Genomic DNA, 19423 nt, shown 5'->3' with positions numbered 1-19423 from the left:
AGGTATATTTTTTTGTTGTTGTTTCAAATGATGTGGGGTGATGTCTTCAATATTAAGCATTACCAAGACTGCCCAAGTCATACACTACACATCACTGCCACTTGATTTGAATAAAAACTCATTGGTCCTACACTCATTCCTCTGGCTGTTGAGGGCCTGATTCTAGTAAGTCTGTCTTGCTGCTGCTGGTTGAAGATAAGCAGTTGGTGAGCCTAAAGGAAAAATATGGGCCTACACTTCCAGTTAAGTCTTACTTATAACCTAGTATAGACTTTCCTTTTCTTCTCTTATTTGAGCAAACATCTACCTGCATCTAAGTTTCCTGAAACTATTTTCTGCTTAGAGATTATCCTTTAGATATTGTATTAGACACCTCATGTGCACCATTTCCCATTATCTCACTCTTACGTCTTCAGTTGTTGTAGCAACCAATGTCAGGCAGACTTCTCTAGCTTCACACACCTCACCAAGAAGCACCTTGCTCTCTTACTTTCTGTTTGGGGCTTCTAGGATGCTGTATAGGACACCTGCAGTAAATTTCCTGGTACTGAAACATGTACAAATCACAAGCTGGGGGGCCTGGGCCAATCAGGAAGAGGAGCCCGTAGACAAATGCTTCTCCTTTCTTACCCTGCACAGATGGTTTGAACACACATTTCATAAAGCTCCTCAAAAGGCCCTTCAGGACCAAATGACCCAACTTAATAAGTCAACTTTGTATTGGCTTCCCTCCCTTCCTAGTTCATTTATCTGCCACGCATTTCTGCTCCCTCAAATCACATTCCCAAAATAACTTCTCACATATTAGCGTTTGTTTCAAACGTTGCTTTTAGCAAAACTCAGGATAAGACAGTCATGTCTGTACTATGTGCAACTATTAAGACTTTTCCAAGAAACATTTGATGAGTTAAGTTTAAGGTGACTGGAAAAGTCTCTGGGGGGTTGGTAGTGAATCCTTAACTCAGCCCACAGCCACTAGAAACACAACCCTTCAATGAAATATAGAGCCAGTTTGGTTGTCACTATATATTTTTGATTACTTCAGTCCAACAGAGTTCTTTATTTTGGTCTCTGTCAGAGGGAGGATGTAATACACTGTAACTCAACGGTGTTGATATTTGCAATAAATGAAGGTCTTACCTACTAACTATTTACTTATTTGCTGAAAGAGGAAGCTTATCTGGGTCATGCATCTTTGTTGATATTCCATTTCCCTATACCCGTTTAGCTTGTTAAAACTATTTTCCTACTGTCTGAGAAAATTATGGAATAGTCACTTATTTCTCAACCAAACTTAACTCTCAAACTATAGAAATGCTAAATCTACCTCCTGAATTAATATATTATTAATCTTGATAGAAAAATAAATATCTTGGCTATTTAATAATACCACTTATATTTTGATGCTTTTGCTTCCAAGTAATATTTGGTACTGCTTTTTCTGGTTTGATGAAGTTTCAGATTGATAGGAATTTTATATGTGAATGCAGACTAGCTAGAGTTTATTCTGTCATTCTCTCAAACACAATATTCTTCTGGTTCCTTGATGACACATTTTTCAATCTGGATATTTAGAAACTCCTTATTCTGATATCATGTTGATTCCCACTCTTAGCTTTTGGAAAAGTTTGCAGTATTGGTGGAAATGTTAGCCTATCTGGGTCCAGAGTTCATAGACAGCCTTGAGTCAGCTCTGCTTCTGGGTTTGTTCCTGGTTCTCCAGCTGTCTGTCTGATTGATTTGATCTCTGCTTATTGTCTGCCATCAGTCACCTGATAATAAACTCTATTCAACTGCAGGGCTATCTCCCTGTCACCTACTTCTGGACATCTTGAATACTTGACACCTGTCTACCTCAACTTCCTATCCCCCCACTCCCCGCCCCACCCCCGCCACTATTCTTCCTTTAGTTTGTTACTAGTTTTTCCTAACAGCCTCTCCTCTGTCCTGTCTGCCCTGGTAGGGCATCCTAACATCTGTGTCAGGTCTTTCTGAGACTGGTCATTTGTGTTGTTGACAAAAACCTGGTTCTGAAACAAAGTGTACTACTATATAGTTGAAATACGTGAGAAGCAGAAGGCTATGAGTACATAATAATTAAGCAATATTTTGTGTAAAGACTACCCCACTCAATTTTTTCATTTATATTCTGTACAGAAATATTTGGTTTCAGGAAAATGTAGTCAGAATGAAAATGAATTCTTCATCTTGTTTGGGAATAGGTGTGGTGCTTCATTACCAAAATATGTAACTTATAAATGGGAGACAATTTTACAGATTTAAAAATGGGAACATATTTCTTTCAAAAACATTTTCTGTCTTGGCTTGAACTTTAAGAAATCTCCTTTAATGATTGTTTTTCCTCTGTGTGGCTACTCTTGACCTCAGAATTGGTTTCTCTCTCTCCTAATAGAAGATGCTTCTTCCCTTGCTCCATATCCAACAAGCTAGTTACTGATGTTGGCCGTGGCATTTTTCTTTTCTTTTCTTTTTCTGAAATTGGAGACTCTGGTTGTGACTCAGGCCTGTCATCCTATAAATATGTACTGTGGATCTCAGTGGGAACCAGAGACTAGAGAGTAGGACTGGGTTGACATAAAATCCACGTGTGACTAGCACTTTTGATAGAACATCATCAACACCATCTCTGTACGAAAAAAAGGTCTTAATTCCTTTTTCAAAAATTTTATTTTGAAATTGATAGATTAAAATTGTATGTATTTATAACATACAACATGATGTTTTGATATACATATGCCTTAATTATTCTTAATTAAACCACCCTCCTGGGTTGGTTCTTCATCATTTGTTGCACTTTCTCATCCACTGATGGCAGATTTATCAATTGGATGATATATTTGTGGGAGACGAATATTTTTTGTTTTTATGCTTATTTGGTGTTTTGCTTTATCTGATAACAGGTAACAATTTTCCACTTGAAGATAAACACACATCTTCCTCATTCCTAGTGCTCACATGGAGGAAGAAAGCTCAGCTGTGGGCTGTGACAGTGCAGAACATATGGTAAGTTACTTGTAGAACCCTTTCTGCTACATAGCAATCTTTAGTACGCTGTTGAGAAAAAGCCTAATTTGTGACTCCAAGTAGCTATACTTTTGCTTCGATTTGGATTTTTGAGCATTACGATGGAAATGAGGCCAAATAAGGTGAAGCAGAAAATTATGCCTTTTAATCAGAATTTTCTAAAACTATGGTTGCCCTTATTTTCTGGTGTCTGAGTGGTTAGGGGATTTTCTATTATCCAAACATTAATTACTCAACCTGAAATTATTTAGACTTAAAGGAAAAGTTATATTCGTCTGTAATTATGGCTGTTTGATCAATGATTCTGACATTTTTACATGTTCACCATTGTGAGCAAGAAAATCCATTTTTAAGATTTGCTGTTTAAGGAATTAGAAAATTTAAAATTAATCTGATCGAATATTGCATATCTACAATAAAGAAAATTTTAGATGCCATGTTAGCCAGTAAGGGACGGTTGTTCCTTTCCCAAGTCTTGCCATACACAGTGAGTACCAGCTTTAATATTTTGATAACACTTTGATAATGCCTTGGGATAAAAAGTTAAAAATGTTGTCAAATATTTCCACATAACCTCATTCAGCTAATGGGGTTGAAAAACAAGGCCACCTGTAATAAATGGATATTGTCAATTAAAAAGATTTCCCCAAAGGGCTCTATGTTTCATGAAACTTTCATGGGTAAGTTATATATTAAGCAGTGAATCCTAATTTTCAAATATAGTATTTGAATTATAATTTTAAAATATGGAATATTTTATAATTTATAAAGAGTCTAGTAAATAATGTTTAGGCTCAGATTTAGAACAAACTATTCTGTAATTCTTTTTTTCCATAGGTTGTTGGGGTACAGGTAGTGTTTGGTTGCATGAGTAAGTTCTTCAGTGGTGATTTGAGAGATTTTAGTGAACCCATCATCAGAACAGTATACACTGCACCATATTTGTAGTCTTTTTTTGTCTCTCGCACCCTCCCACTCTTCTCCCCAAGTCCCCAAAGTCTATTGTATCATTCTTATGCCTTTGAGTCCTCACAGCTTAGTTCCCACATATCAGTGAGAACATAAGATGTCTTGTTTTCCATTCTTGAGTTACTTCACTTAGAATAATAGTCTTCAATCTCATCCAGATCCCTGTGAATGTTGTTAATTCATTCCTTTTTATGGCTGAGTAGTATTCCATCATATATATATATATATATATATTCCATCATATATATATACACACATACATACATATAGATACACACACACATACATATATAATATGCTTTAAAAACAGGAGTAGAGACATTTAGTATAGATAGGATCAAAATGATAATTGCAATAATGATTATATACATATATACACACACACACCACAGTTTCTTTAGAGACTCATTGATTGATGGGCATTTGGGTGGGTTCTATGTTTTTGCAATTGCAAATTGTGCTGCTATAAACATGCGTGGGCAAGTATTTTATTTTTCCTATAAAGACTTCTTTTCCTCTGGGTAGACACCAAGTAGTGGGATTGCTGGATCAAATGGTGGTTCCGCTTTTAGTTCTTTAAGGAATCTCCATACTGTTTTCCATAGTGGTTGCACTAGTTTACATTTCCACCAGCAGTGTAGAAATGTTCCCTTTTCACTGCATCCATGCCAACATCTATTATTTTTTGATTTTGTGATTATAGCCATTATTGCGGGAATAAGGTGGTATCGCATTGTGGTTTTGATTTGTATTTCCCTGATCCTTAGTGATGTTGAGCATTGTTTCATATATTTTTCAGCCATTTGTATATCTTCTTTTGAGAATTGTCTATTCATATCCTTAGCCCGTTTTTTTGATGGGATTGTTTGTTTTTTTTCTTGCTAATTTGTTTGAGTTCATTGTAGATTCTGGATATTAGTCCTTTGTCAGATGCATAGATAGTGAAGATATACATATATACATACATATATATATGACAGTTTCTTTATCCACTTGTTGACTGATGGGCATTTGGGTTGGTTCCATGATTTTGCAATTGTGAACTGCGCTGCTATAAACATGTTTGTGCAAGTATATTTTTTGTTTAATGACTTCGTTTTCTCTGGGTAGATACCGGGTTGTGGGACTGCTGGATCAGATGATAGTTCTACTTTTAGTTCTTTAAGGAGTCTCCACGCTCTGTTCCATAGTGGTTATACTAGTTTACATTCCCACCAGCAGTATAGAAGTGTTCCCTGATCACTGCCTCCATGCCAACATCTACTGTTTTTTTATTGTGGCCATTCTTGCAGGAGTAAGGTGGGACTGTATTGCAGTTTTTATTTGCATTTCCCTGATCATTAGTGATGAGCATTTATTCATAAGTTTGTTGGCCATTTCTATCTCTTCCTTTGAGAATTGTCTCTTCATGTCCTTAGCCCACTTTTTTGTGGAGCTGTTTGCTTTTTCTTGCTGATTTGTTTGAATTTATTGTAGATGCTGGATATTAGTCTTTTGTCAGATGTATAGATTATGAAGATTTTCTCCCACTCTGTGGGTTGTCTGTTTACTCTGCTGGGGTGTTTCCTTGATGTGGTGCTCTCCCCCTTTTCCTATGGATGTGGCTTCCTGAGAACTGAGCTGTTATTATTGTTATCTCTCTTTTGGGTCTAGCCACCCAGCAAGTCTTCTAGGCTCCAGGATGGTACTGAGGGTTGCCTGCACAGAGTCCTGTGATGTGAGCCATTTATGGGTCTCTCAGCTGTGGATGCCAGCACAATATTTGGGGTGTCTCTCGGGTCCTGCAGGGGCAATCCACTTCCTTCAGAGGGTCTGTGGGTCCTCTCAGGTTTCCTGATTTATTCCTACAGTCAGTAATTCTGGAGTTAAAATCCATGATGTGAGCCTCCATACGCTGCTCTGTTCATCTGAGTCAGAGCTGCAACCTAGTCTTGCCTCCTGTCCGCCATGATGGAATCAAAAGATCAAACTATCCTCTAATTCAATGCTAATTTTGGACTCAGTGGAGGACTCCTATAATCCCATTTTCCTATCAGTTATTTTGATTCTAGTTCTTTATTCCCAAGACATTACAGTTGTTTCCCTACATTGAAAGGTAAAACGTGGAATGTTAGAGTAAAGATGGACTTTGGAATTATAAGAAAATGAGGTTCAATTTTGCCTTTGATTCTTACCAGCGATGTAATATTGGTTAATTTACCAATTCTTGTTCAGTAAAATTTTCCTCTCATCATTATTGCTATCATTTAATGAGAAAAAAAATACATGGTAGGTCTTTTCCAGAAAATTATAAACATCTCAATTAATTTTCATAACACCACTATGAGGTAGATATTGTCATCTACATATTTTATCTAAGGAAATTGAGTTTCAGGAGACTATGTAATTCTTTTAATTTCATGCAGTAAATGCCAGAGTCAATATTCAAACTCAGCCTTCTATATTCCTTTCTGTCAATATCAGATTCTTCTTATCTTGGAAGCATGTTGTGAGAATTTTATAAGATAATGTAGTATATTTCCAGGCACTTAGAAAACACCTGTATATATTGGTATCCTGTTTAGCCTTCTTCGTTCTACTTCTAGTCATTTGCGAATTTCTGCTTTTTATGTCTCTTTTAGCGTTGTTTTCCTCTTATATTTGTCATTGTTTTCCTTATTCAGGATATTGCTTTTTCCTTGAATTATTTTTTGTGGCCCTACTTCCTGGCTTTCCCTCATTTTCCCGCTACTAAGTTACCTTCCATATTCTAATATATAGCTCTGGCCATGTGACTACCTCCACATCCTCCTTCTCTTAAGCCTTTTCAGAAACCTAGACTAACTCCCTATTACTTACAAAGTGAAGTTTTAATGTTTTAGCATCACTTTTAGAGCCCTCCCAAAAGTGGCCATGCACTACCTTTCCAAGCTTCCATTCATAACAGCGAACTAACTACTCTCACTCTCCTTGAACATAGAGTGGAGGTGTGTGCATATGTCTGAGTGTTGTTTGCTTCTCTAATATTTCTCACACTATTATTTTCATCTGGTGTGTCTTCCCTTTCACTCCCCAGTCCTGATGTAGCCTGTCATTTCTACCCATAAGTTTTAAAAAGCCAGTTGAAAACTACTTTTTTCATGAAGCCTCTCATGTCCTTAGCCATAATCTTTCTTCTAACTTCCATTCATAGAACTGCGAAATTCTATTGCATTACTTACAATGTTTTTCTCATACTAAAATTGGTTATGTCTACATATTCCTCTAGTGTTAAGTTTATTTCCCTTGAAGATAGACATCATGTCTTGCTCATCTTTTTAATTTTTTTGCAGGACTATGGAGAATACCATACATCTAGCATAATCTTAATAAATGGAATTTAAGTAAATGGATGCTCAAAGAAGAGACCTTCTGGAAAAGGGAAAAGAGAAAAAGCTTTGGAAACAGTCAGAAATTGTTTCTATAATACATCTGCCAAGTGTCCTGGCTCACGATTATAATTCTAGCATTTTGGAAGGCTGAGGTGGGCAGATTGTTTGAATCCAGGAGTTTGAGACTAGCCTGGGCAACATGGCAAAACACTGTCTCTATGAAAAATGCAAAAATTATCTGAGTATGGTGGCACATGCATGTAGTCCTAGCTACTTGAGAGACTGAGGTGGGAGGATCACCTAAGCCTGGGCAGGTCAAGGCTGCAGTGAGCTGTGATCATACCACTGCACTCCAACCTGGGCAATAGAGTGAGACCCTGTCTGTCTGTTTCTCTCTCTCTCTCTCAAAAATAATAATATATCTGCCACTTAAAAGCTTAGTTAGTCCTTTGCTTTTATATCTGCAAATGGGGCCGGTAGTGTCTATCTCAGATGATGGTTGGTAAGATTGAGGTAGTATATACAACAGCATATAATAATAGTGAACACTATAGCATGTGATGTATGGTAGGCCCTGTTCTAAGCACTTTGCATATGTTGATTCACTTAATTCTTGTTACATCCTTATGAAGTAAGTACTATTGTAATCTTATCTTCAGAATGAGCAAACTGAGGTGCAGAGATGTTAAGTATCTCGCCCAAAGTAACTGCTGTAGTTTGAATGTGTCCCTTCCAAAATTCAGGTGTTGTAACTGTGATAGTGTTAAGCAGTTGGGCCTTCATAAGATGATTAGGACAAGAAGGCTGGTTCTCTTGTTAATGGGAGTATGCCTTTTTCTAAAAAGGCTGCCTGCAAAATTCAGTCAGCTTGCTGTTCTGCTTTCTGCCATTGGAGGACACAGCAAAAAAGGCCCTCAGCAGACCAAATGCCAGCACCTTGATCTTGGATTTCCCAGCCTCCAGAATTGTGAGAAATATATTTCTGTTATTTATAAATTACACACTCTCACATATTTTGGTGTAGGAGCACAAAGTGGATTGATAGTAAGTGAAATAACTAAGATTTGAATTCAAGAAGTCAGGCTATAGAAAGCATGTATTTTAGCATTCCATCTTAGTAGTCTATTTTCCCTCTTTGTAAGTTGAGAATAGGTTTTTTCTAAAAATAAATGGAAAGGGGCTCATTTATCAAGTGCTCGTAATGAATGTCAGTGACCCAGGTAGAATACAGTCTATGCCCCTAACAAACTCTCAGAATAATGGGGGAAGTGGGCAGGTAAACAGTGTGACAAATCCCGTGGCAGCAATATTCACAACGTGCTATGAGAAAACAAACATATCTCCTAGTCACCAAGGTTTTTCTTTTCACAGTGTTTTTACTTTTAAAGAAGACTTTCTTCTCTCTGTTTTTGAGGCCACAAAAATGAAATGATTTAGAGCAGTCTCGATATGAGGTTTAGGACTCCAGGTGCTAAATAGTCTACAATTTCTAAAGCTTCATATTTTTGTCCTTCTCTGTGTAATTTAGCTCTTTGACTTTTTCAAATCAGATGGGCTATTTAATGAACTGTGGTCTGTAGATCAAATGAAACTTTAGGGGAGACAGTTTTGATATTTTTCTATTCAGGCTGTAGTAAGGAAAGTGCTCTATTTCTGAAACAAGATAGTGGTTGAAAACATCTGGCTCTTTGAGCTTGTATTCTAAATAGAATGTCAGACGAGGTAAGAGAAATAGCCGTGTAGCTATGAGACTCTGTGCAACAGGATTTAATGTCAAAAATGGTTCATATTAAGATTATTTTTTCACCACTCTAACCTCATCAAATATCTGAAAGATACCAGGGAGAAAATACACACAAATAGGTATATATTTCAATAGTAATTATCCAGGTTAATTAAAAGTAAAATCTTTTATATAGAAAGAGAATATTATCTGGCAACCAGCCAACCACAGAGTGCCTGTTTTGTTAGGGTAGCTCATTTTCTTTCAGAATGTGATATGTACAGAAATAAATCTTGAAGAAGAAATGCGAGATGGGGAAAAGAATGAAGAAAAAAGGTCTTGTTTAGTATAGGAACCTGTCCATCTCTTGATGCTTGCCATATGTGCTTTGGTTTTGTATCACCAGTTTGCATATTTATCATGGTTTCTACATATTGATTTGCAGTTTTCACACTCAGCCTTTTACATGTCTCTCAGTATATAGGTAGATACTCTGTCAGAGTGAGGGGAGTTCTACTTGCTGTTTAATGGGTTTCTCATGATCAGTGATAGATTGAGCATTTGTGATATTCCAGGAGTAGAGGTTTCAACAAGTCAGAATTATTCCAAAAGCTACCCCAGGAGGAGTGGAAACGCTTTATAATAGTGTAATATCTCTATTTAAGTATGTCTTCTTGCCAGGAGTGGTGGCTCACATCTATAATTCAAGCACTTTGAGAGGCAGAGGCAGGAAGATCACTTGAGACCAAGAATTCAAGACCACCCTGGGTAACATAGAAAGACTTCATCTTTACAAAAAATAAAAAATTAGTCAGGCATGTTGTGTGCACCTGTAGTCCTAGATACTAGGGAGGCTGAGGTGGGAGGATCACTTGAGGCCAGGAATTTGAGGCTGTGGTGACCTATGATTGCACCACTGCACTTCAGCCTGTGTGACCCAGCAAGGCTCTGTCTCAACAAAAAGGAAAGTTTATCTTCTTTATATTTAAGACACCAAAAACTACCACATCAAAAAAAAAAAAAAAAAAAAAAAAACATGTGCTTTATGATTTTTGCTCCTCATGTTCCTAAATCCAAGTTAAAGTGTTAGGTATGACTTGATGAGGTAAGACACATTGAGCATCATGTGCTTCAATAGAGCAGTGGTGTCTACACTAAGATGAATATTAGAATTACTTTAGGTGCTTCTGAAAAAAAATCCTAGGGCTTCACCCCAAATATACTAATTCCGTTGGTCATGGTTGCCATATACAGTTTGAAAGCTCTTCTGGTGATTTTAATGATCACGCACATTTAAAAACCATTGCATTTATGAGCTTAGTATCTTTAAAGCGTCACATGATTCCACTGTGCAGCTAGGAATGAGAGCTGCTGTTTTAGGAGTTGGAAAGTTAAATGTAGGAATAAATTGTGGACTAACATGAGTATTGAACTAAATTAAATAGAGATATCTAAAGACCAGAGAGAGAAGGTAACAGATTTGGAGTCAGCGATGTATAAAGCCCCTTTCATCTTTAAATCTCTAAGGCTTTAAGTAGCACTAAGATCAACAATCCTACAAAACATTTTATTTATCACCAGTGTCCATCAAGCTATATATCTATATTGGCATGGTTGTCAGAGATGGGGAATATGCCAGACATTTTGGAGATGAAGGAGAAGGCAATGGGATTCCCATATTTGTTTAAAACCAGGGAGGAGGGTGGAGGTGGTGGGGAATAAGGGATGAAAATCCCTTTTTACTGAGTAGCTGCTATGTTCCAAGTATTTTGCTACTTGATAAAGTACTACTACTGATGAAAATCATAGTAATAACTAAAACTTTTATGTGCTTATGTGCAAGACACTGTTCTTAAGTACTTTATCTGTACTAATTGAATACTTACAGGAACTTTACAAAGTAGAAACCATTATGTTTCCCTATTTGAAGATGAAGCAACTAAAGCACAAACAGGTTATGTAACTTGCTCTAACATCTCAGAGCTAGATACTGGCAGAGTTTAATTCACATAATGGCAGACCAGATCCTAAGTTTCTGCTTTTAACCACTTTTAATAAGTGGACATAGTTGATGGCTCTAGAATTCATATATAGGTGGTTGAAAGAAAGATTGAATCACCTTCTGAGGAATACATAGAATACTGGCTCATGGGAGGGCTGGACACTGATGGTGATCACATGACTCATTAGTGTGCCTCTTAACTAAGCTCTTTTCTTAAAACAAACCAAAGACATAGGCAAAGATAGCAGTCATTATGGATAGATTGTAAGAGCATTATTTAATTGTGAGGCCCGTGCCTTAAATTTATCAGTGACATGATTTATTTTCCTATATACTTCATTCTTAGCACACATACAAATCTCCTTTCTAGACATTTGACTCTTGTTTAGTTTAACTTTTCCTTTCCATGTGCTATTTTTCTACCTATCACTTCAGGCAAAAATACAAAAGGTCAAAGCAAAAAATAAACACCCTGTGTGATATCCAGTACAGTCAAAACAGTGTAACAGAAGAGATCCATCTTTATTTATTCTTTTATGGCACATCATACATTCATTTTCACTATCTCCAATTTGGTCATCTATCTATGTCATTGTGGGCTTGCTGTGATCATCAAAGAGTAAGAGGTAGACCTGTTTTACATGAATCAGCTAGCTAGATATCCTGTATCTTTTATGGAATGAACACACAAGCAAGCAATTCAAGCCAACAAACAAAAATCCTGCCGTCTTCATCAGCAACTAACCAAAGTGCACACTTGGGTGGAAATCCCACCTTTCACCCATGACCTGAGAAGTTTTAGATGACTTAAGTTTCTCTTAGTCACCCTTATCCTGATTTCCTGTTTTCTTCCAAATATTTAAAATCTCTCCTGTGTATCTCATTTCCTAACTTTTCGTTTTATGTGCATTGAACCTATTCTTGCATTTTCCCCAAAGCAATATTTGCAAAGGCATTTCTGTACCTCATGATTTTACCGAGGGCTTAGGAGCATCAGAAGTAGGTTATGTTGCCTCCTAGTACTGCAAATGGACTATGTTTACATTTTAGAAGTCCCTGTGTTTAAAGACCCTAAGGTGTGACCGCTAAGGTATTTCACAATAACCATCTTTTTCTCAGGGGCTTCATCCTTCTGCTTTCTTGACAGGCAGCTTCTCTTCTTCTTAGAGTATGTCATGCTACCCAAATTCTCATTTTTTCCTGTCATTTTTTCATGTCTTATTTGTGAATTCTTGGAAAAGTAGGCTGTGCGGATTTGCCATATGATAACCTTTCCTTCATCTGCAAAGAGATGGACTTGAAGTACTATCACTACTCTTAGAACAGAGATCTCATGGCCTGGACTATTCCATTTCCAAAAGATCATGTACATAAGTTCCAACAGAGCAGAAAATGAAAACATGAGGTGTCCTGGAAAATGCTCACATCTTCCTCTAGGATATGGGAAATATTCAGACTTGCTATTTTGAATTATTTCTTTTAGAGAATAGAGGAAGCAAGTCTCTCAGTGGCCCACATGAGAAATAAGAAGTTATAATTGGAAGTTACTCTGCACATTATCCTGGTTATAAAAGAAAGTACTGAGTCACCTCCCTACCGGGGCAGGTTATGTTTGTGGATTTTTGATTACAAAGTAACCTCTCTTTGCCTAGTCAACTCAATCCAGAAGGCAAGGGTCTTTGCTGTTCTCAGTTTTGTAAGCCAGAAAAGAAATCTTACCAGCAGGTTGCTGGGACAGCTTTACAGGTAATACCTAATTATTCTTTAATCCAGAATCTACAAGGAACTTAAACAAATTTACAAGAAAACAACCCCATCAAAAAGTAGGCGAAGGATATGAACAGACACTTCTCGAAAGAAGACATTTATGTGGCCAACAAACATATGAAAAAAAGCTCATCATCACTGGTCATTAGAGAAATGCAAATCAAAACCACAATGAGATACCATCTCATGCTAGTCAGAATGGCAATAATTAAAAAGTCAGGAAACAACAGATGCTGAAAAGGATGTGGAGAAATAGGAATGCTTTTACACTGTTGGTGTAAGTGTAAATTAGTTCAACCATTGTGGAAGACAGTGTGGCGACTCCTCAAGGATCTAGAACCAGAAATACCATTTGACCCAGCAATCCCATTACTGGGTATATACCCAAAGGATTATAAATCATTCTACCATAAAGACACATGCACACATATATTTATTGTAGCACTATTCACAATAGCAAAGACTTGAAACCAACCCAAATGCTCATCAATGATAGACTGGATAAAGAAAATATGGCACATATACACAATAGAATACTATGCAGCCATAAAAAAGGATAAGTTCATGTCCTTTGCAGGGACGTGGATGAAGCTGCAAACCATCATTCTCAGCAAACTATCACAGGAACAGAAAACCAAACATCGCATGTTCTCACTCATAAGTGGGAGTTAAACAATGAGAACACGAAAAGCAAGGGGAACAACACACACCAGCGCCTGTTGGGGACTGGAGGGTTGTGGGGGGATAGCATTAGGAAAAATACCTAATGTAGATGACGGGATGATGGGTGCAGCAAACCTCCATGGCACGTGTATACCTATGTAAGAAACCTGCATGTTCTATACATGCAGCCCAGAACTTAAAGTGCAATAATAATTTTTTAAAAAAGAAAATTAATGAGACTATTGAAAAACATTTTTGACTTGTATCTATGTGTTGGAGTTCTAAATCTTTTACTCAATTCCTCATGAAAAGAATCAACTAATTATCTATGGCTTTGGCAAGAAATCTTCCCTGATATTTGTCTCAAGCTTTCTAAAACTTGCCCCAAGCCCCCAAACTCCAAGTCCAACTTTCATTTGCAAAGTAATTCAGAGCTCCCTTATTTCTTCCTTACTTCCCAGTCCTTTCCCTGTGCTAATGTTTTCATTTCAAAATCACTTATCAAGAGGTTTAGTGAAACAAAAAACACCTCTCATCATTTGATTCATTCTATGTCTGCTTTCTATAATATAAATAACTCTTTTACCCCTCCATGTTACAGGGTCATGATGTACTGCACTGCACTGCACATTTATGTTAGAAATTACAGTCTCCCTCTTTAGCCTACTTTTTGTTACATTCGTTATAACATATCTTCCTTCTCCTTCTCATTCTTCTTTTGGTAGTCATTTTTTTAAAGCACTTTCCTACCCTATTTACGTATTTTCATTTGAAGGATGAGAAGTCTTCAGAGTATTTTGAGACATATTGGCTGAACCTATTTGCCCACTTCCCCACCTCCCAAAAAATGTGAGTAGAGACAATGTAGTTTGAACATTTGGGCTTCCAAAATGAAATTGAGGAAAACACCCAAGGTGCCTGCTGCATGCTCATTTTCTTGACCAACCTACATTATTTTGTGAAATACACTAAATGAATTGATTTCATACCACTGTTGGGAAAGAATAAACAACGATAGGGTTTAAATAATGAAACATTAATATGGAAAAAGTTATTGAGGTGTATGAAGCTTATGGCTTTGAAAAATATTTTAATCATAGTAGACAAAAACATGCTCTTGATATAACCACTCTTGTGAGCATTTCTCTTAGAATTTGATTAAAAAGAAATATTCCTTCAGATGAAAGGAGGGGTTTCCCTACTTTTTTTACCGTTAAAATGACAAATGGGATGTTATAAAGCATCTGATATCACTTTTTATCCTGTTTGATGTCCTAAAAATTATTGTTAGTTTATAGTTATTAGAATAATAACTGCAGTACATTTTTCTGTAAACTGCCTTGTTGATTACACACAGTACTGGCCAAAGAGACTTGATCAAAATTATCCAACTTCCTGCTGAACTGTTGGCTTTGGCCTGGTAATTTTTTTTTTTTTTTTTGCCACTTAGGGTTAAACATTTCTTTTTTTACTTACTTTTTGGTGACCAGCTAGTTAATTTTAGGTGAAACAGACAAACAAAGCAGAAGTGTGCCAGGTAGAAAATTGTGAAATTTTCATAAGAAAATTTGTGAATTCCATAAGAGCAATACACTAATTTTAATCTTAATATTAAATCCAATCTGTCCTATAGACATGCCAAATATGTTTTTGAATCACCAAAATGAAATAACGATAGTTAAAAAGGTAGGTTGAAAATAAAGAATTTTTAAAAGACCCCAAAACCTGAAGGAAGGAAAGCAATTGTGGTTAGGAGAAATAATAGCTTTACCTATTAATTAGGGATAAATAAATTTAGCAAGTATTTCTTTAACGTTTTCTCTGTAAAGTACGGGATTAGAGGAACATGCAACCATTCTAAAGTATCATTCAATGAATTGGTTTCCGGCTTACATAGTTATATAATAGCCTAAATAAAATAATGATTACAATAGTAATATTAATGATGAGAATTAATAGTAGAACTCATTTGGTAAATCTTCTATCCTAATTGATACGAGTTCAAGGCTCAGACTTAACATAAATGATTAAAGGGTTAACAAAAATCCCTTCAAAGGAATCTCTTTTTTATTGCAAATAAAAGCAGGTTTAAAATTCTCTGTGTGTTCAAAAGTCAATTATTGCCAATTTCACAGGCTCCTCAAACATGAGATTTTCATTTAGCAGAGCCAACTTTACTCTATCTGCCAAAAGCCTATAAAATGGCCCTTTTCCATCTGGTAAATGTTCCACAATGAAATTAGAACTGTTGGAAAATAATGGAAATCTATGGACATGTGTATATTGTTACTGAGATGTGAAAATTTGTTAGTGATATCTGATATAAATTACTTATTTAAGTGCCACTGCTAACTCTTGTAGGCCAGTAAAGCCTGAGTTCTATATCAGAGTTTTGCAGTTTCCTAACTCCAGGTAGAAGTTATTCAAACCATTCCAGAAAATAGGATGCCCAATGTAATCAAATAGTGATTCTTAAATATGTTTGATGAGTGTCATTAATCCCTTGGAAGAACAAATGAAAAGTACAGATTTTCATCCCAGAAAAAAAAGATGCTATATAAAAAAATAGAAGCAACTTCAGCAGTTAGATTAAAAAAAAAAATATTCCAAATAAGTTTTTGAAAGAGGGATTTTATAGGGTCCCTTAAAAGTATATTTAACATTTCTCAAAACAAAGCTCTTTTTTAAACTCAACATGTAAATTTAAATAATTTCCCATAGATTCATTTACTCAACTCTATATTACTGGCATTTTCCCCTTTGAAGATTTAAACAAATTTCTCATATAATTTTTTACTACCCGGTGAATGGGCCACAAAGGAGATAGCTGAACTAATAAAAATGATTTGCCTTTCCCCATGTACCAAGAAAAAAAAATCAAAATAATGTATATATATATGTGTGTGTGTGTGTGTATATATATATTAAATATTTGTATGCACCCATGTGCATACCTACCTATAATTCAGAGAAACGAGCTGGCCTATGCATAATGTAGATGTGATTATAAGCTTGAGAGAAGAAAAGATAGTTTTAATATATGAATTTTTAATTTATAAAATGTAAATATGTATGTGTATGTTAGCTCTTGCCCCCTAGCTCCTTGTCAGGAAGAGAAAACCCCAAAACTCTTACCCTCTGAATCATTAAAAAAAAATGTATTTTATCAGATGTTCTTAATTGAAGTAAAATGATCTCCAAGGGTAGAAAGAATTCATGAAGGTTCACAGAGGAAGAAAGTTCTGAGCTGGATGAGAAAAGGACAAGGAGCTGGCTATTGATAAAATTAAATTGTTTGTAAACGATTAGTTACTACTCCCTAAAACAGCAAGTTGGTTTTCTGAAGATGCTTTGGGGGATTTCAATTTGTTTGAACCTGTAAATGCTCAATTTGATCCTAAGCTCAGTGAATATTTCCTAAATGTTTCTGTAGTGCCTTGTTTTCTAACTGTATTGAAGACACTATCAATCCAAAGGTTTTCTTTCCTCTTTGAGGGACTGGTTTCACATGATGATGACAAGAAGTGTTTTCAAACTTTATGCTCAGGAAAACCACAGATGGGCTGCACTGGCAGCTGCTCTGGAGAGCAGACTTCGCAGTAGACTGTGAACATCATTTCTCCTCATTCACAGCATAGGGAATTCCAGCTCTTTCTGAACTCTGTTCAAAATATTCCTGTCTTTCTGTTTTACCTCCAAACCAACTCATTTTCAGACCTGCCCTTGGTTAGCTTTGATTTTGACAGATAGGCTTTGGAAACCATTGAAATCTTATTTATAAAGGATTGAAATCTTATCTCAATGAATTCTTCAATCTCTGTTGGAGACCAAAGGCTCTATGTCAAAAAGCTTATAGATACCTGTACTTGCAACTGAGGTTTCTATGGCAGATTTATAACCATTGAGTTATTTCAGGGTTTCCAACTTAAGATCTGATGGAGAGAGGAACATAGAGAGGCATCTCTAAGATGGACAATGCACCTATAAATTTTTTTCTGAAAATAAGAATCTCCTCTAGATCTGTCATAGTTAATAAAAAAATAGGGTAATACAAATGAAGACTTAAATTGATGAGGCACATGTGTAAATTGATAAAGGAAGTTTGATGCATCATAACATTGAAATTTATCTAAATTCAATATTGTTAAACATTCTTAAAGATCAGATGAATTATACATGAAGTATATGGATTATTTGTCCCTGGCAAACAATGGTGACATTTCTGTCTGTCACTTAGCATGACAAGGTTAGCATGTTTTATTCAAAACTTTTAAACAGTAAAATGATTTGTATGCATTACTCTTTCTTTGGACTGTCAGGGAAAGCAGAAAGCAACACAGTTATTCTATGACATTGAGTCAGTATGTGCATAAAAAAATGACAGAACAGGATTGCCTCAGACATCTATAAAGCTCATACTTTGGTTTTCTAATCATCTGGTAGAAAAACAACAAAACCATAAAGGCAGAAGCATTTCTTCACACTCAAAAAAAATACCATTGCATACTGGAATATAAATATGATATTTGTAATATAATGAATATGGGATATTTACGAATGAGAATGGATCCTTGGAAATAGCATGCTTTGGGTTTTAAGAAAATTTAATGACAGAATATTTATTATATTTCAGTAAATAGGATAAGAGTGAGGCTATATTGTCTCTTTCACAGTTAAACTATTCTGCAGTAAAGAAATAGGATGATAATTTTGTGAGACCTTTGAATTTTTTGCTGTCTCTGTGCATAGGATGGGCACAAAGAAAGATAAATAGCAGAGTAGAAGGCATTGTTCAGCTCTTAGGTAGAGACAGGGGACAGAGGACTTTAGTCATGTGTTTACTATTTCTGTTACAGTTGTCTATCGTTGGAGGGTGTCAATGTTAAGACCTGATAGAGTGGAAAAGTGGCAATCCCTGGAGCAGCCCTCAGCTTGCTCCTTCCCTTTTCCCTGACTTTTCTGTCTCAAGTCAGACACCAAAGGAACCCTACACTTCACTGTCGCTGGGCTCTTCTTCCTCCTTCATGAGGCTCTAGAGCAGAAATGAGTTTTGAGGGGATTATGCTGGGATAAAATTGTACAACCTAGGGGTCTTGGTACAATATTAATATCTAATACCCAGGGACTAAATGTATTTTTTATTGTCTTTTCATTCACAAGTGACTTAGGGATGCTTTTTGAGAATACATTGTGAACCAGTGACTATGCCAGGAATAAAATGATGTCTAAGACAAGCTTTTGACTTTGCAATGTTTACAACAGAGGAAGAAAGCTCTATTAGCAAGCAGGCACAATGGTGTGTTACAGGTGTTATTGTGGCTAATTGTGCAGGGTGGGTGGAGAAGAAGTGGGTTACAAACAGAGAGAGGGGGCCAGCAGATTATACCTTACTGTGTCCTGTTCTTCCCCTCCATATCTTGGGAAGGTAACCACAGAGAATAATTTCTTATTTCATTGCATTCAATGATATGTTTACTACAGCTGCAAACACATTAAAACCCCACCATGTAGTCATAAAATGGCATGCATTTTGTGTTTCCTCCATATCTGACCATGACTTGGAGAAAAGTAAGCTCTTTAGAGTATGCATTAATCTTTCATGATTATTATAACAGCTCATAGATATAATTGATCATTATATATATCAAAGCTAATTGATATAATTAGACAACTGGTCTAAAGAAAAGATTAAGGTATGCATATTTTTCCTGGAATTATTTAATAGAGAATGCTTAACAAAAGAAAGAAGAAATTTTACTGTATACTCCCTGTGCTGTGATATGCATTATGTACCTCGAGCCTGGAAATCATGAATATTAACATTTACCATACCAGCTACATGATAGGTAATTACCCTTCTATGGTGGCCCTGACCATTTATTATTATATAAATTTTGTTATGCA

The sequence above is a fragment of the Macaca thibetana genome, chromosome 15 (genome assembly GCF_024542745.1).
Source record: "Macaca thibetana thibetana isolate TM-01 chromosome 15, ASM2454274v1, whole genome shotgun sequence".
NCBI classification, from domain to species: domain Eukaryota; kingdom Metazoa; phylum Chordata; class Mammalia; order Primates; family Cercopithecidae; genus Macaca; species Macaca thibetana.
The sequence above is the reverse complement of the archived record's forward strand: the minus strand, read 5'-3'. Positions refer to the sequence as shown.